This window comes from Mauremys reevesii, linkage group 9, assembly GCF_016161935.1.
Source record: "Mauremys reevesii isolate NIE-2019 linkage group 9, ASM1616193v1, whole genome shotgun sequence".
Classification (NCBI taxonomy): domain Eukaryota; kingdom Metazoa; phylum Chordata; order Testudines; family Geoemydidae; genus Mauremys; species Mauremys reevesii.
Genome location: NC_052631.1, coordinates 92512995 through 92532526, shown reverse-complemented (window position 1 = coordinate 92532526; position 19532 = coordinate 92512995). Strand labels below are relative to the sequence as shown.

The 19532-nt window shown below is 44.4% G+C and overlaps 1 protein-coding gene across 15 annotated transcripts in view; it reads left to right on the top strand.

Moving 5' to 3' along the window:
• GPR50 (G protein-coupled receptor 50) overlaps positions 1 to 19144 on the top strand; it is a 280991-nt gene extending 261847 nt beyond the window's left edge. For 11 of the 15 annotated variants that reach the window (XR_005584875.1, XR_005584874.1, XR_005584872.1 and 8 more), the window contains 4 exons: positions 1331 to 1456; positions 9033 to 9128; positions 14414 to 14545; positions 17361 to 19144. The gene's annotated coding sequence lies outside the window, so the exon portion shown is untranslated. The remainder of the gene's footprint in view (positions 1 to 1330; positions 1457 to 9032; positions 9129 to 14413; positions 14546 to 17360) is intronic. The other 4 variants (XR_005584869.1, XR_005584871.1, XR_005584865.1 and 1 more) reach the window with 4 other exon arrangements.
• The last annotated feature ends 388 nt before the right edge of the window (positions 19145 to 19532 follow it).

Below are 19532 nucleotides of genomic sequence, written 5' to 3'. Positions count from 1 at the left end.
GCAAATGGAATCATTTCAAAGAGGCTTTCAGTTAGTTTCTTAACTGTCAGGTGCACTTCAGTGGTAAGTGAGAAGAAGAAAACTGCCATGTGGCCCAAAAAACAATTGCCCGTAAGAAAAAAAAATTAGTGGAAGGAAATAGATGCTCAGTAACTCGCTGATATCACAACTGTTAGAACCGGGAGTCCCCTGCACCAATGTGGGAAGTGATCCTCTGCCAAAGTCCTTGGAGATCAGAGGGAGAATTTGTGTGGGGGTGGGGTGGGGGGAGACTCACCCAGATAACTAAATATCACTGCCCATAAGCCAGACTCCCAGTATCTCTACCAATGGCTGTACAAGGAAATTAGCAGCTGACACTCCCCTCCATTGCATGGTTCTGTGTAGCCAGGGACTGATGGCCCTGAGAATTGGGAGTTATTGGAGCTTTGCAAGTGGGCAGCTGATTAGCACAAGCTCTGCCGTCTCCGGAGCAGCTCCACAGTGTGTTGATGTGAGGTTGAGGTATTTTGAGAGATCCAGCCCACAGATGCGATTGTAGAAATTGGCCCCTCAAGCTCTAACTGAGCGGATTGTCACTGTCAATGCAGTTCCAAAGTGAAATCAGCCATGCTATAAAAAAAAAAAGCAAAACTCTGTCATACAACGCAGGGGGAAATATCACCATGGGCGGGAGGGTTCCCTTTCAAGGTTTATTTATAAGAACAACACGAGACGCAGCAGTGTGTGTAAACCTCCTTATGCATATGGATTCTGTAACCCCCTTTCCCTCTGGTCACATGGACTGAGCCTGCAGGAAGCAGAGGGCCCTCAATCCCACTTGAGGATGAGCGACTGGAACTGCGGGAGTTGAAGGCGCTCAGTAACATGCAGGTTTGGAGCCACAGGGCTTGGGAAGAGGATCTCCAAGCCAACATGCCTTTCACCTTGGACTACTTGCCTGCTGTTACCTCCCTGCTTTTTGATCCTGAACCTATTGATCTTCTCCCCTGTTTATTGACAGCCTTCCCTGGGAACATATTGCATAGGGTTATTAGCCTTTTGGGTAACATAGTTCTGTCAGGGTTCCTACTTTTGACTCGTAGGATACCTGCAGTAGTTGCCATTTAAAAAGTCAGTGTTAGCGGTTGCCACACTATGCATGTAAGGTGTGTGTTGCTCTCTGTTGATACCATTTCCGTCTTTCCGGTGCGTGGTAACTGTCGGTAACTGTTGACTTTTCCAACAGTGCACATATTTCACATGTTTCATATTTCTGAGATGTTCAGAAAAACATGTCTGTGTCTGTCAACTTCCTGCAGGGAATCTGTCTTTCTCCCTCTCCTTTCAGTCCAGATTGCTCCTGCCCCTTTGAGTGTGCAAGGGAGAGTGCCCCAGGAGCCTCCGTTCTTTGCAGCCATAGAGGCTCGCCACAGCTGCAGTCCTGGTGCAACCTGAATGTGGCTAGACCGATTAGGTGAGTTCTGCCAACCTACAACACAAAGGTTTGAATGACTCAGAACTGAGTTTTGCTTTGGAAACTAATAGGCACTGGTGGTTTTGGTTTAGGGTCATTTTGAGTTCTGGGGTTCGTTCTAATCAAGACTGAGAGTGCAAACTCATAAAAATGTCTATACAAAACCCCATGAACCAATTCCCGACAGTTCTGTGTCTACACTAGATATTGCATTTGCCATCTGCTGCTCAGCGATCTAACCCATCTAAATGCTTTTGGATCTGGTTGCATTGTTTCTCAGCGTTTGCTCCGCCTCCAACCTCATTATCATCTGTAAAGTTGGACACTGGGCCTGATTTTTAATCTCACTTGTTCCAGTAAAAATCAGGACTAAACATTAGCATAAAAACAACATAAAATGAGCTCAGAATCAGGCCCATTGTCAGTATCCACCTACAAACCAAATGCATTGTCCTTGACTTTTTTGACCCCTGCTCTAATGTCAGTTTCCTACGTGGTGCTATTTTACTTCCTATACCATGACTTTACCTTAGCCCTTATTATGAACATCCCATTTTCAGAGAGCAATGTTCCACTTAGAGTAACATGCTCCCTAGAAAGGGACACTTAAGAGATATCTGTGTAGAAAAGTTATTCTTATTAAATGGTAAGATGGTATCTTACCTTTAAAAGCACATCTGTCTCACATAAAGAATATAGCCTTTTTATGCAAAAAGGCTATGTTGTTCCTTATGAGGAAGAATTCATTAAGCATGTAACTAGCTCTTGCTTTTAAGGATGAAAGCCAGTAATAACCCTTCATTCCAGCCTGTGCTTGAATGGAGCTGTACCACCTCCAGCCCTTTTAGCCATGTCTTCTTGAGCTGCAATCTAATCAGATTTCCTAAAACTAAGCAGGAGCAGCCTTGGTTTGTACTTGGATAGGAGACATCAAAGGAAGAAGCCCAAGGTGTTGCAGAAAGTGATGTTTCATTTGATTTCAATAGAGAAACCCACCATGCTGTTTAAAGGGCACTGGGCTATCTTTTGGATGAGACATAATGCCACACGCTTCATTATTTGTGCTTGTTAAAGTCCGGGCCCCCCTTCCCCTGCTGTCATGGCTGTGTGTGTCTCAACTTCCTCCCCCCACCCCCTTTTGGTGACAGATGACATTCCAGGCGTGCACCCCCACGACTAAGCTGCTGGGCCCCCACCCTCAGAGGGGATACAATAAAGAGGAAACTATTTAAACTGGGAGGGGAAGGAGAATCTCATAATATACATCACCAGAAGTGGGGTTTGAATCCCAATGTCCTGGCCACGTCTCACTTTAGATCATTACATTCTGCCTGGCTTCAATTCCCATAGCAGTTTCTATTGTATATTATGCTTTTTCACTCACCTAACTATTGTGCATTGTTGCTGCTGTGTGGTGTTGTTAGGTGCTCTGTTTTATCCCCAGAGGTGGATGCAATTTAGAGATAGGTGAACTGTTTCCTGTATGCAACAAAGTGTCACTCTTGGATTGTTTGGGTTGCAATTAAAGGGATGCAGTTGTTAGCACATCCTGTGTGTTCTTTGGTTCTGAAAACAGGGCTTGGTTCTTTAAAAACCTTCATCCATTGATAACTTTGGTGACTATTATCAGAAGGGGAGCCGTGTTAGTGTGGATCTGTAAAAAGTGACCGAGTCCTGTGGCACCTTCTAGACTAACAGACGCATAAGCTTTCGTGGGTGAATACCCACTTTGTCAGATGCATGTAGTGGAAAGCTCATGCTCCAGTACGTCTGTTAGTCTATGAGGTGCCACAGGCCTCTTTGTCACTTTTTGGTGACAATGTCTTGCAGTCAGGGGCGGCTCTAGGGATTTCGCCGTCCCAAGCACAGCAGGCAGGCTGCCTCCGGCGGCGAGGTCCGCCAAAGCCGCGGGACCAGCAGACCCTCCGCAGGCCCACCTGCGGGAAGTCCACCAAAGCCGCGGGACCAGCGGACCCTCCGCAGGCAAGCCGTGGAAGGCAGCCTGCCTGCCGCCCTCGCAGCGCTGGCACAGCGCCCCCCCGTGGCTTGCCGCCCCAAGCACGTGCTTGGCGTGCTGGGGCCTGGAGCCGCCCCTGCTTGCAGTGAAAATCCATGTCTAATGAATCCTGCTTTCAAAGCATCAATGAAATTTGACTGCCCGCTGCTGTGTGCTAGAGTAATGAAACAAGCTATTGGTTTGAGATAAGTGCTCTTACTAGACGGGTAATACAGTTATTCAATTATAAATGAAACTATTGTGGTTTTGTAGCACAATGCTCTCAAAACGTTTGTGTTTAACTCAGTAAATAGCACATTTCGCTATTATAGGCACACAGGCGTACAACAAACAGCTCAGCTATTACAGAGTAACCCCATAAAGGCCAGAAGGCAAAGAGGAGCATGGAAAGGACTGCCAGTCTCTCTGTTGGCTAAACGTTTCTGTGTCACTAGTATCCTGGATTTGAAATGTTCTTTAATAATCTTTAAACTAAAATGCTGTGACTTCCACGGCCCAGAGGCTTTCCATTACATCCCCAGACTCTCCGTTCGGATAGGTTGTTAATATATTAGAGTCCGAGCCGAATCCCATTCAGTCAATAGAAATACACCCACTGACTTCAGTGTATTTTGGATCAAGTGTTCCGTAAAGTTCTGCTTACAGAAGTTGCTACCTCCAGTCTTGAACAATACAAAAGAGAGGTAACAGGAAACTGCACTATGCCAAAGGGTCTAGATTACTGAGAGTAAACATCTGACAGTGATACAATTACTATACCAACCTGTTGATCTCCCAGTCATTTGAAATGGCATACATTAAGTATGTGTCATGGGATAGGAATGATTAAAGGACACTCATCATCATTCAGTCTGTCTAGTGGGAACACAGGGAAGGAAATAGCAACGTTTGTGCATTCCACAGGAAAAAGTCTTAACTGAAAGTTGAAACTAGGGAAATAGCATCCTTTGTAATTGTCACCTTTGGATCCAAGGAGAAATTTTTCCTATGGAGACAAGATCTTCTCCATAAGGAGAATGTCACTTGTTAGGCTGGTGGCTACAGCACAGTGTTGGATTGTCGGCTAGTGTCAAAGTTAGACTCAGGACTCAGTTTGTCAGACCACTCTGTTTTATTAGCACAACGCTCTGCTAATAACACCCAGATAATGTGAGCACCATGCAAGACACAAACTATCTTATTTATACAGATAAAAGGGTGAGAACTTAACAAGATAACAAAGGAAGCAGAATCAGATAAGTTTACCTGGGCTAGGCATGCATATCTTATTTCCTTACTAACTATTACCGATCTTCTGTTAATGTTTCGCCATTAGCACCATTGTTTATGCCTAATGTTTCTTTTCCTGGCACCTGTATTTCAACATTTCTTATTTCTGCTTAAAGGTACATACAACATTTCTTTAATCCATTCTTATTTTTACAATATAATTCATTCTACTTTCACACTAGTGTGTAAATTTCTCCAATACACGTATTATGCTATAGCAATCTGCCAATATTCTGGAAAGGCCTGACCCAAAGTCCATTGAAGTTAATGGAAAAACTCCCATTGGGCTTTGTATCACATCTTGATTGAAGTTCTAGTCTAGTTTGAAGATACTTCTCATAATATCCATGTCAAGCATTTAGGGACTGTTGAGCATTACCTTGCTCCTTGAGTAGTCCAAAGTCGTCAGATACCACTCAGTGTCCATAAGGGTGGTAGAATCTATCCCATAATGTTTAACAATTTTCTACTTTCTCTATTCTAATTTCAGTTACATTTTAAAAAAATTGTTTATATCCAAGTGAAACAGCAGGGGGAAAACTTAGAATGTAATTACCCATGTTAGAATTTGTACTGGACACTTACCTTAACATTCATGCGCTTGTGACATTGCCATGAAATTTTTAATCCGCACCAGTGCTCAGGACCTTTAGTTTTGCACCTCATCCAATGTTGATGCATCACTCTTATTTCTGCACTCTTTGCTCTATTATAAAGAAGTAACTGAGCCGAGAATCATCATTCAGTAGCATATGATATCGCTCATGTGCTGAATGGTCCAAGTTTTGCAAGCAAATTGCTAACAAGTATTGGCATGACTTGTGACTGTGCCAATGTTTAACTGGCAGATCACTTGGGAACAAAGCAAGCTGGAACTATAAAATTGTGTCCTAATTCTGTAAATGAAGAATGAATGCCAGGGGCCATAAAAAAACGTTGATCGCAATTTAACTGCTCTTTTATTTAAGATACAGAAATTAAACTTTTTCTCCCTGATCTACTTGTGTACCCCAGCACACTGAAATCAGTGAAGCCTCAGGGACCGTAGTACCTGCTACCAGAAGAAGCAGTGGTAGAAAAAGATCCATCTGGGATGTGAAAAGAATAACCACCTCCTCCTTAGTTGCCAGCTCAAGAGTGCTTGCACAGACTGATCCCGGTAATAACAAATGATCAAGCAGAAGGTCTTGGCTATAAGACAAATGCATAGCAAATAAGAATTTTAATCCAATTTGACGTAAAAGGGGAAGAAGAAAAAACAGATGGAGAAAACAATTAACTGATGGACAGTTGAACTAGATTAAAATTCTTATTTGCATTGGATGAGGACGTCAGCGAGGTCTTTTCCACCTCATCACTTGTTGTTACATATCTAAAAAGAAAAGAACCTAGTGGGCAAATCAGAAGGTACAGGAGTCTCCCCAAATCTTTCTTAGAGCTGCCTGGCTATTAAGATGGGAGAATTCCCTTTTTGCCACTTCAGCCATGAAGTGGGACTTGATTCAGACCTAGGAATCTACTTGCAAACCTAGGGGTTTTGATTTTGGACAGAACTGTATATTTCTGAAGTTAAAGTTCCTTTTGCTCTGGCAAGATGAGAGATCTGGGACACTGCGTGTATTTTATTCCCCCAGTGGGTCTACAAGCAGAACAAGGATTAATGTGTCACACTGGATTGTGTTTTGATCATCTCCACCTTGAGGAGGAACCTGTATCTTATCTGCTGGCCTTTAACAAATCGTCTCCAGTTCAGCAAGTTTCTTAAGCATGTTTTGCTATGGCTGGGTGAATAATGGGTTTTTCAGTTTGCTACCCCTTAAAAAAAAATTATTTCGGTTGGAACGAATTTTTTTGTTTCAACTTCAAGCGTTGTTTAAATGTTTTTGAATTTTATAAATAAAATGAAAGACAATTTAAAAAAAAACAAAGGCTATTCAGTGAAAAATCAAAACATTTTTGTTTAGATTTTTCCAGATCTTTTTTTTAACTACTTTTCCCCAAAACAGACAATTTGGCAATGTTGACATGAATTCATGAAACATTTCAGTGTTTATTCAATCTGTTTTATGCTAGAAAAAAGTTTGTCAAAAATTAGCACAGCTCTACACTTAACTTTAAAAATGTAAGCAATCTCTGGCCTTGTCTACATCATGGGAGTAAGTCAACCTAAGATATGCAACTCCAGCTACGTGAATAACAGCTGGAGTTGACGTAGCTTAAGTCGACTTACTGTGGTGTCTACACCGCGCTGCGTCAACAGGAGACCAGAGCACGAGAGTTGACGGGAGAGTGATCTGCAGTCAATTTAGTGGGTCTCTTCACTAGACCTGCTAAATCGATCCCGGTGCATCAATCACTGCAGCTAAATGTAGACATGCCCCTCTTGACTTCAGTGGGACTAAGCACAGGAACGTGTCTAGCTTTAAGCAGTGATTCAGGGGTTCTCAAGCTTCATTACACCGTGACCCCATCTGACAACAAAAATTATGACATGACCCCAGGAGCGGGGGACCGAAGCCTGAGCCCCCCTGAGCCCCATCACCCCGAGTGGGGGTGCCAAAGCTTGAACCCCATTGTCCCACGGTGGGCAGTAGAGGCAAAACTGAAGCGCAAGGGCTTCAGACCCAGCCCCTGAACCCCGCCACCCAAGGCTTAAGCCCTCGGGCTTCGGCTTTAGCCTCAGGCCCCAGCAAGTCTAAGCCAGCCCTGGCAACCCCATTAAAATGGGGTTGCAGCCCACTTTGGGGTCTCCACCCACAGTTTGAGAACCGCTGATCAGTCCCATTGAGGTCAATGGGGGACTGTTTACATGTTTAAAGTCAAATGCATGTTTAAGTACCTTGCTGAATCAGGTCTGTAATCACCCTCATTAGAAGAAAAATTACTCTCCAAAGATTTGTATTGTGTAGAACCAAGGAGCAAAATGTTTTGCACATTCTTTTGCAAGACTCAAAACTTTAAAATAAAAATTCCTAGATGCTTTACAAAACTCCAAACTTCTCGACTATGTAAACTGCAAATAGTTGCAGCATTCCTACCAAAAAAGGGTTGTATTTAATCTGAAACTTCCAAATAGTAGTTCCCTGGGTAACTTGTGCAACCTTTGATATCATGCATAACAGAACATGTGTGGGTCTTTTATGACAAACACCACTACCCCCCTGCGCGCACACACACACACAATGTGGATTTTTTTCCCCTTTTACTCATTTAAATATTTTGCAGAACTCTATCTGGAAACCCAGAAGAGTGCTATGGGTGAAGAATCTCATGCTGGGAACATCCACTCTCTAGCTGCCAGCATGCTTACTGGGGCTTATAATTCAGATAGAAGTCCCTAGTTAAGAACTATGTGCTGATTGTCCATCAAACTCCTTGTATGGGACAAATCCCAGTGTTGTTTGAGGAGGGAGGAGGTTTTGAACCATATGTGTTCAATTTAACCAGTCACAAAACAGTCATTCTTCAAAGCCCCGCTTCCTCACAAGGATAACAAATAACCTTATTCCAAATCTAGTTAAATAAAACCTACTGCTTGGAGGGGAAGATTCTCAAATATGATTTGCAGTAGTGCAGGCGGTGATGAAAATATGCTGGGTACCAGACTGTCTTCATGCGGCCCACAGTCACATCTCACTCTTAAAGAAAGAGTTTATGTCTTCGGTGAAACACAGTACAGATTCCCTCTTGCATTACTCTAGAGCAGCCTGAATGAATCGCCTGCAGAATTACCTTACCAGACTTCCTTTGAAACAAACAAAATCTGATTTATCACAACAGCAAAATGAATTGAACTGTGGGGAATGCCTGGGCACCCTTTGGAGTACTTTCTCGTTTTAACTCAACCCCCTCCCCCTCCTCACCCCCGCAACAAGCACATGCACATGGCCCATGGTCTCTCCTGAGATAGGGGAGGGAAACATTTAGGGAGAGGAATGTGTCTGTATCAAGTGGCAATCATTTCCTGCTGAGCAGCACCATCTAGAGGGCTTTGTAAACCAGGCAGCAGTATAAAGCAGGGAAAGGGGATGGCAGCACGCATGCCCTCCACAGTGGACTCAGCAGAAAAGATTTCTGTATCTTAAAACTCTTTTAAACATCTCTCACGTCTTGATAAGATATGGGCTTGGTCCACTCCTTTATTTCAGTCCCTCTCGGGCCATATTGCCCCATGCATGGGTTCTCCCCTCCCCAGTAAGGGACTGGAACTGAGATGGCACTCACTGCATTTCCTCCAAGGGTGGAGCAGGTAAGTTAATATTGACCAGTCCCATGGTGTTTGGTTTGCAGGAGATGATGTCACAGTGAGCGGCCTTCTCCCTGTCCTGCCCCCACCTGTGAATCCCGGTTCCATGGCAGCACCACCAGTAGGGTGAAGGGAGAAAGGTGAGCAGTAGAGCTGGGATGATGCTTCCCCATTCTGAGCTGGGATGTGTCCCCTCCCCTCACCAGTCTTGCTTTTATGAAACAGAAGGGATGATCTTAAAACACACAGACAGCAGTTTAACAGCCATTCAAATCCATGCCTACTGCACAGGATGTGCATGGAAATGGGCCTTGGTCCTGGCTTTTGTTTGTAGATAGTGAGGACTTCCTAGCCAGTTCCGAAAGGGTCTATTATACTGAACTGAATTGAGTATTTAACAGCTTTTAATCCTTAGAGTAGAAATACCCTTCTTGTCCATGTCAACTTCCTAATAAGATTTGACCCTTGGCAACAGCCACTGTATATGAAAACCTACAGATCTATTCTCCAGCGTATGGGCCTAATCCTGCTCCACTGAAATCAATAGCCAAACTTCCATCAGCTTTAATTGCGTAAGATTAAACCTTATTAAAGTCAATGGAAATTTGATGACAGACTTCAATAGCAGCAGGACACCCTTTGCAGGTTAAAGTTATGAACAGAATAAGCATTGCCCCTAAATTCTATATACTATGAGCCCCTTTCCCATTGATAGTCCTAACACACACACACACACACACACCCCAACACCTTCTATAAACACACTTTTTAGGAATTTCCCAACGGTCCCAAATAAACTGTTTCCAAAGATGTTAGAACTGTGCAAATAACAGATTTTTCAGTTCAGTAGCTGAACTGAAAAATCAGGAAAAATTTGTTTGGGTTTTTTAATCTTTTTTTTAAAAATAGTCGTTTGGAATTGAAAAATTAAAACATTTCATTTAAAAAATGTCTGAACAAAACATTTTGATTTTTTTCAGAAATTTTTAAACTGAAGTCATTAAATGTTTGACTCATCTTTGCATTTTTCATTTGAAAAGATATTTTGTCCAGACAACTTCACCCAGCTCCAATTGAGGTTCATAAGGCTTTGATAATAGGACAGACCCCTTGTGCTGGGCTTGGCATTCAATGGGGAGCTAGTGCAGAGAATGTAGCACCAGGGAGGTGTTTTTGCAGTGACCCGTGTTGCTAAGCATATGGAGTGCTGGATTCTGCAGCAGATAGATTCCAGGGGGAGGAGGGTTAGTTTAATTCCTAGATATGAGTTGTAGTCACACCTAGAAGCCACAAACGTGCCTATCTCTGTGTCTGATAGGTTGGGATGTCATATACTGGCCAGTTGCCGATGGCAGTGGGTGATATTCATAGCCATGGCTGTCTGGAGATCCAGTAGGACTAAGGAGTCAAAAGGATCACAAGGCTGTGACCTGACTGAGCAGTGAAAAACTGCTTTTTATAACAGTGTATATTAGGAGGAACAAGCCATTTCTTCTTACCAGCGTCCTTTCCACATTGCCAGGGGTTAGCTCCAGCCAGCTCCACTCCGTCCCAGTATTCCTCTCCACTAGGCAGTGGGAAAGCTGGGCCTGGGTGCTATTTTCATGTAAGCCGAGTTTGAATGAGCTCTCCCCTGACACCTAGTGTTGAGCTGTGGAAGAGGACTTCAGGAGCGGATGTCGTTTGCATGGGCACACCCACGCTGCCTAGGGGCTCAGCCTGATGGGATTGCTGGCCCAAATGGTCACTTTTGGCTGGTGTTGGATTCCCAGGTTCCTTGATGATTGGGGCAGGAGTAATAAAGGGTTGTTATCCTTGTTGTGTGATCCAGGGCAGCAGAACTGTACCTGGCATTTCCCGATTGAGGGACTCACCCTCAACTAAACGGTACTCACTAGGCAGGGGACATGGGTTCCAAAGCCCAGCGACAGGAGAGAGGGTGGGGATAGGTATGTGTGGGTCCTGACTAAGGGCCCCAGACACCATCTGACCATTCCTCTCTCCACTGTGTAATAACAGAGCTAATTTAGACTCAGTTGAGAGTCTTGTTACATACATGCTACAGAGCTGAAATCACTGATACCTAGGTCTGAGTATTAGACTTGCTTTAGGATAGTATCTCTGATGCAAGAGACTGCCCAATGTGCACCAGCAGGGAGGCTTCCCTACTAATAGCTGAAATCACTGAGAGCTGTGTTAAGTGGTGGGCCCTGAAGACATCTTGGTGAGCGGCCATCAGGACGGCTGGCGGAGAGGAGCAGTGAGTGGCCAGCAGGGGAGCTGACGGAGAGGGCCAGAGCAGAACCCCGCAGAGAGGTGCAGTGAGTCAGTGCCCGAGCATCAGAGCGAGTAAGGTGCCTCCTTACCCGCTCCACCCCAGGGTGGGAGGAGAATGCTGCAGATGCACCTCTGAACTCTGGGTCTGCACTGAATAACAACTGTGAGTGGGGTGCAGAGAAGGGACAGGCATGTTAAAGGGACTTTTGGATTGCTGGACTTAAGAACTGGAGGGGAAAAGGACACTGCCCAACTTACTTGGAGGTGGGTCTTTGATTCATGGTTTATGTTTATGAGCCCTGTTTGCAGTGTTTCCCCAAATTAATGCAGAGTTATTTCCCTCCTTTTAATAAAAGTTGTTGCTACACTCAGACTCTGTGCTTGCGAGAGGGGAAGTATTGCCTTTTAGAGGCACCCAGGGGTGGTGTGTAATTGTCCCAGGTCTCTGGGTGGGGTTTCAAGCCAGTTGTGTTGTGTTGTTGAAAAGGAACCCCTAGATATTGAACCCAGCCCTTGTTGCTGCCATCTCTGACTGGCAGAAGGGTTAGATACATCTGACACACATGAGATGTAGAGCTGTGTGTCATCACCACATTAATGGTATTCCACCAGCTTCCTCGCTGGCTTCAGGTGGATGCTGAATAAGATGGGATACAGGACTGAGCCTTGTGGAACTGCACAGGCAAGGCCTCTGGAAGCAGAGGGGTCAATTTCCCATTGCAACCCTCTGAATTTAGTCTGAGAGGAAAGATTCATGCTATTTCAAGGTATTTCCATGCACCTTTGGGTTCTCTTGGGGGTGGGCAGGAGCCTTTGGTGATCAACTATCCCACATACTGCAGAGAAGTCCAGCAGGATAAGTATGTGTGGACATCATTCACCAAAGCAGCAAGGGCTGTGTCTGTACCATGTCCTGGCCTGAAGCTTGAGAGAGGTTCCAGGGCATTGGAGACTGTATTTTTGTGTCCCGCTTCCCACCACCTTCTTGATTCGACTGCTCAGGAAAGGTTAGACATAGCACAGTGACTTCTACGGTGGAAAGCACAGAGTGACGGCTTTTCTAGTTCTGGTTGGACTATTGTGTAGTTCAGGGTAGTCCGGAGGATTCCCTCTGTGAAGGATGTGTCGATGCTATTGTTAAGTCTCAGGTGTGTTCTCTTGGCTCTTACCAACCAGAAAGGGCAGGTGGTGCCCAGTACCAGGAGTGGCCCTGGTTGCTATGACTTCTTGTGCAATTGGGCTGAATTCTCTCAGGGAGGACATTGTGCCTTTTTCGTCCTTTGTCAGGCTTGTTGTTCTTACTACCCCATGAGGCCCTCTTGGATGGAGAGATCACCTATATGAAATAAGACACTTCCACACAGAGCGAGATGTGAGGTTCTGGGGGGCATGGGGAGGTGTTCTGGGTTTCCAAAATGATTTAGTTTGGAAAGGTCCCATCAGTGTTACTTTGCTCCCTTTCTGGCAGAGAAGAAATTTCAGGGTAACGACCTACATTTCTAATGCAGAGAAAGGCAAGTCAGAGTCTGAACTGAGCCCTGCTGTCCCAGCTTTGCTAAAGCTGCCGAGTGCTTGCCTGTTCTAGCATCACTTTCCTGTAACGTCCTTTTAAATGAATGGACTGAGAGGTTTTGCCCAGGTGCACTCTACAGGAGCCTTTGCTGCCTGTATTTTATTCAGGAATGGTTAGCATCAAAGTCTAAGCACATCAAGTCAAGATTTGAAGTTAACCCAGACCCCTAATAAAGGAAATGACTGTGTTCCTCATCCCAACATTGTATGTTCTCTTTCCTGGGAACGATTATTTTTGCAGCCAGAGAGGGCTGGAAACGTTTCTGTTGAACTAAAGCTTGATTCCAAATCCATGAGTTAATCACATCTCTGGGTTAGGCTTGATGTCGGTTTTATAGCTAGCCAGTAGGTTTATGGTCATGCTATGCTGAAATCTGCCATTTAACTAATAAACTTTGCTGGACTGCTGGCCTCTGCTATCTCTACTTTTCATTTCCCTCGTAAGTTGCCCTGGTGCGTTCCCTTCCTAACAGTTCTGCTTCCCGCCCTCCTCTCTTCACCAGAAGGCCAGAATGCTTCCGCTGACAAGCATAGTGTGGAAGTTCGTCCTGCCTGCATTATTGCTAGGTATGTCATGACATCCAGAGCTACAGTGGAGTGGTAGCTCTACTGTCACTGCACATGGCTCCTAAATGTAAGGAAGGGAAATCCTTTCAAGAAAGAGATCTCTTTTCTCCAGCTTTAGGTGGGTGTCACACATTTAATTATCTTCCTCTTGTTGAAGGCCCATTCTGCTCCCATTTAAGTCAGTGGCAAAGCTCCCACTGACGTCACCAAGAGCAATAGCAAGGGAAGGGGCAGGATGGAGAGTGAAATCTCTCCCCAGAAGAAACTAGTTCAATAAAATGTGCATATTGTATACTTAGGAAACGCTTGCAGTGTCACTGGCAGCAGTTGGCTGAACAGAAGCATCCGTCATTGGGCCTTAGGCTACTGGTGAGCTTGTGCTCTGATTTCTGTGTTCTGTACACAGGGAACTTAGCAACATACCATTCGCAGATTCCTTTGTAGCCTTAAAAAAGTAATCACCATATTTAGGAATCCTTGGGGGAGCTATTTCCCTTGTATATTCTAGTGTGTTTGGTTTATACTCCCAGATATCATCACAAAAAACAGACTGAGTCTCACCTCAAGAGGAATGTGGAATATACTTTTACAAAGCGATCAGATGGCGAATTACTTTGAGACCGGTTTCAGAGATGTCATAATGCTTAAACTGCTAGGGAAAGATGAGAGGTCATTGTTTTAAATATCTTCAGGGGTGCTAGACCAAGGGAAGGAGTAGGGTGGCGGAGGGATGGAGTTAGACTAGTGATTTCTCAACCAGTGGGTCACGATGCCCAGTGCGGGGAGGGGTCATAAGGCATTGAAAAATGTATTGCAATCTAAATCAGAGACTCTTGTTTTCCCCTTTCCCTGCCCACCCTTACCCTTTAAGGTCAAGTATTCTCTGCCAACCATTTGAAACCCCCTCAAACTACATAGCCATTGCATTTTTATTTTATTTTTTATTATTATTATTTAATCTTATAGTAAATGTAAAGAAGTTACAAACACTTTTTTATTTTTGAATAAGGGGTCATCACCACCCTGGAAAGGCTGAAAAACAATGGACTAGACTGCATGCGACATATCACCGTCTGCTGGCAGGATCTTTGGAGTAGAGGCTTTCACCTTCCGCTGGAGTTCTGATCAGACGATACCGTCGGTATGTCCCGTGTGCTCAGCATCCTGTGATTGCAGAAGGACCTCGGACAATAAGGGACCTTGGGCCTTTTTAGCCTCTCTTTATATGTTCGTGAATCAGAATCCTTGTGGGTGAAGAAAATTAGCAATGACAGGAGATTTTAGCGCTGAACACCAGATAAGGGGTCTCTGTCATTCTGTGTGGGGAAGTTGGGGGGGCTTCACACATTTCTAGTGCATTCTCAGGAAAACATGAGCCAGATTTGCACTGGGAAAGTGTTGGGTGCATCTGAGGAGGTGGGGAGGGGCCTTCTTCCACCTTTCCTCTAAACCCATCGATCCTGAGGGCACAGGTGAAAGCAGCCTTAAGGCTGCTCTAACTTGTGTTAGATGCAACAGTTTCCTATGTATGTTCCACAGGCTCAAGATCTCCAGAGCACAAGACTCTCCAATCACACCCTTGGACCACTCCCTAAACCAGGGCACTAGGAACCTGTGGCGTGTGGGGTATTCTGGAAATAAGTTGGTGGCAGTGGTGGGATGAGGAGGCATTACTTTTATAAAGTGCCTATCTTATGCTAAACCAAGCACTAATGCAAACACTAAACAATATTACAAACTCTAACAAGTTCAAGTGAGTAAGTTTTGCACATAGACCAGTGTTTCTCAAACTGAGGTTGCTGCTTGTGTAGGGAAAGCCCTTGGCAGGCCAGGATGGTTTGTTTACCTACTGTGTCAGCAGGTCTGGCCGATCGCAGCTCCCACTGGCCGTGGTTGGCCGCTGCAGGCCAATGGGAGCTGCTGGAAGCGGCAACCAGTAAGTCCCTCAGCCCACGCCGCTTCCAGCAGCTCCCATTGGCCTGGAGCAGCGAACTGTGGCCAATGGGAGCCACAATCGGCCGGACCTGCGGACAGGGCAGGTAAACAAACCGGCCCAGCCCGCCAGGGGCTTTGCCTACACAAGCAGCGACCCCAGTTTGAGAAACACTGACATAGACATTCAACTATGTACCTTGCCTCAGCATCCTCCTGAATGCTGCTTCGCCATGCTGGGAGTGACAGTTGCTATTTTGCTTTTTGTGGGGTCAAAACAAAGTTCTGTGCTTTGGTTAAAAACAAAGAATTTAGTCCAAGGTTCATGGAATCTAATCTGGAATGAGCCACGGATTCCCTTGGTGGCCTTTGACAAATGACATTGCCCTGTGTCTAGTTGAAAAACAGGGTAAAGAAAGATTTCCCTGAGAATAAACACGACACCATACCCTCATTTAAAATGATGGAGAACTCCTGAACTTTTTCGCCTTCCTCTGCAGCGTGAGGCACAGGTCACTTGCTGGAGGATTCTCTGCACCTTGAAGTCTTTAAACCACAAGTTGAGGACTTCAGTAGCTCACCTCAGACATAGGTCTGGGGTTTGTTGTAGGAGTGGGTGGGTGAGATTCTATGGCCTGTGTTATGCAGGAGGTCAGACTAGAAGATCATAATGGTCCCTTCCGACCTTAAGTCTATATTGGGTTCATGCATTTGAATGCCAAATTTGGCCATCTAACTGGATTTGGGATACATTTTGTGCTTGTACAGTAGCAGAGATTTATGCTGAGGAAACTGACCTTGAAGATTTCCTTCAGCTGATTCAGGTGCAGAATGTAAAGGACAGAATTAAAAACAATCTCCTCTACTTAAAACTAAGCTAAATTATTACTAAAGTTTAGAAAGCATGGCTTGTCATCCGCCATTGCTTTATAAATGTTGTTCATTTTATTGGATAGTGCAAATAATATAACTGTCATATTGATGAATAGCTTAGCACAAGAGGACAGGGGAAAGATGACATTTTTGCAAAAATTTGCATATTGTGACTGAATTGGCTTAGTATGCAAAACCCCTGTAGCACATTCCCCTTCATATCTTTGTAGCCTTGAATCTTCCTGTGTGTTAGTTTTAATGAAAATAAAACATTCTGAGGAGAAAGATTTTTTCATATAAGTGTTTGAGGAACATAATTCCAAGCTCATCAGAAATCCTTAACTTCTAGCTGTTTCAGCAAAGAAACTAAAGATTTTTAAACATGATATAACCACACTATATTCGTATGTTAATGTGATTAATTGTTATGGTTCAGTGCAGCTGACCTACAAGCCCTGCCTGTCTTTCTTATCTCTAGTTTTATTTATAACATATTTTTTTATTTAAGAAACAACTTTTTTTTTTGCTTAGCTTGTGAGTTTCATGGTCAAGCTGTACCATATGAGTGAGGAAAATGTTAAGCAACTACAGCTGATTTGAGGGTGTTGTTTCTCTTCTCTTGGGCTTTGGTGCTTTCCTGGGTGAGGTCTGATTTCATTTGTAAATGGAGAGAACTTGTCTCACAGAATGCCAGAGCCTGAGGAATCTGGAAGAAGCTGAATTCCAAGTTTCTGCCCTCTGTTCTGGGGGTGAGGCACTTGATTTAAACTATTGTTTGCACATGACAACTATCAAAAGTAGGTTCTCCGCCAGTTCAGGCAGACAAATAAGTTTGCCTGTATCTTCTCTACTTGCCAGTTCTGCCATCTATGCAGCCTATGACATGGCTTTTGGTGGTTTTTAAAATGCAAAAGGTAGTGACCGGGGCTGATTTTGAGTATAGTTGAGGTTCTCTCTATCCCAGGCTCGCATCCACAGGGATGTTGTGAGAATAAATACACTAGAGATTGTGAGGCCACAGAAGTAGCCCAGATAGAATCAGTCGTCTCCTTGCCCCATCCGTTCCTTGGCCCCTCTCTTATGACTTCCACTGAGAGGCTAAGAAGTTTCATTCACTGTGGTGAGTTTGTGATGTTGACCCTTGTCTGCAGAACTGGAACAAAGACCCACCGGCTGTGTGGGGCCCAGACCAGATGGCAACACGTCTCTTCCTGCTGGGGTCTAGCTGGATCCTGTGATCCTTGGAACGTGAAAATAAACAATGGAGCTTTGGGAAGCCTTTTCCTGACTACAACAATGCCTTTCTTTGGGGTGCTGGATAATGCTCAGCCCAAGTGGGATTTGTATTCATGTCGCTGAATGGGCCTTGGAAGTACTTCACCTCTGGGTTGGCCATGCAAGGACTGTACATTAGCAATAGCAGGCATAATGACATCATTCTAAGCCTGCCAAGAACAGCAGCCTTTCTGAGGTCTGGGGCTCTGAGTGGTTACAAGCTAGTATGCGGTATTTACAAGGAGCTGTATGACTGGGAGCCAAGTTGACAAGCCTTTCATCAACAGGCTGTACCGTCGGTTTATAATGATGGTGGAATGTATATTGCCACAGTTGCTGCCATAATTTGGGAAGTGTCCATGTGTCTGAATAATAGAAACAGCATTTATCTGTCTCTTCGGCACTTTTAATCCACCACCGCCCATAGCAGTTAGATGTAATTTTCCATTTCCAAATGGAAATTACCGAACACACTGGAGTTATTTTCTAAAATGGGATAAATGAACATAATTACTTCCTGATCCTATGAGGTGCTGAGGCCCTTCGGTTCCCTTGAGGACACTCAGTACTGTGGAGGACTGAGTGTTTTTTCTCTCTCAAGGGCTGTGCCCAGCTGCAGCACTGTGTAGATAATGTAACAGTCGCGCTATTAATGTAAACTCTTCCTTGCTATTGTTTTAAACTATATGATGGGCGGTGTGGGGATGAGAGCAAATTGTGGCTGATTTGCCGCTGTGACTGAGATCTACTCGGTACAGCAGAAGGGAGGGGACATAACGGGACTGATTATGGGTCCCTGGACTAGCTCTGGCCCTGTGTAAACTGGAGCAGGCTGAGAGCTTCTCTAGCATACATTAGTTGGCAAAAATATCTTTCCCAGCTGAGGATAGTTAGGGGACCGGAGGGAGAGATCACAGCTAGAGCACTGCTACACTCTGTGTTGGGCTGGGGGAGAGACAGTGTAAGGTGTTGACTATCTTGCCTTTCTCTTCTCTCCTCCCCTCCCCCCACTCCCTCGCCTCGCTCCAAGGGAGTTCTTAGCTGTCTGGATATGACCTCTTAGACATGAAAGGGCTGGAATGGAGGAGGGAAGCTGGTTACTTGTTTTATTCTCTAGCTATAATGTTCATCTCAAACATACTCAGCTTACAGGTCAAAGGATAATGTTTCTAACAGCTAGGCCTGAAAACTCTACCTGGGATCTGAAAGTTAAGCTGGGTTCTTCTCTCCTTTGGTGAGATCCCCTGTTAAAAAAGATGTGGTTGAAACTTTACTGGTAATTCTGTGTGTGTGTCATGAGGGCAGAATTGAATCCCATAGATGCATTGGTTCTGAAGAGCTGAAGAGTAAAATTATTATTTAATATTGGTATTACTGTAGCACCTTGGAGCTCTAGTCATGGACCAGAACCTTACTGTGCTATTGGATCGTTTGTTTGTTTTACAAGATTATCACATCTGTTGTGTAAAGATGTGCCTTTTAACACAGTCATTGTTCTCTCAGTAATATAACACCTTAAAAAATGCCTGCCATCCTGTAGTCTCTAAAGTATGTCTTTAAACAATGATCTGCATTAACACACTGCTCCAGCTGTTAGATTCATTTCTGTTAAAAAGTGGAACACTGTAATTCTGTGCAGTGCTTAATGTAAGAATGAAATTCGTGGAAATAGTAAAGCATGCATACTTTGACCAACCTCTGTAAAAATCTATTTATTTCCTTATGGTTGGTGAGCCAGATCTTATATTGATTTGGGTTGCCAGGGGTATAAATCAATGGTTCTTTGCCAGTGCCCGGTTGTTTTACGGCAGTAATAATTGAGGCCCTGATCCTGCAATTGACTGTATGTGGCACACACCTGTTGAAGTCAGGATTGCTTTGCATGGATGCTCTGACCCAGGATCAGAACCTAAATTTGTAATTCTACCAATTTCATAACATACACAAGCCTGAAACTATAGTGTATCTGGCACATCCAGTACTCTATAAAGGTTGCCTGGGTGTATGCTTGCAAATCAAGGTCTCCGCTCTACACGACACTCAGGAAA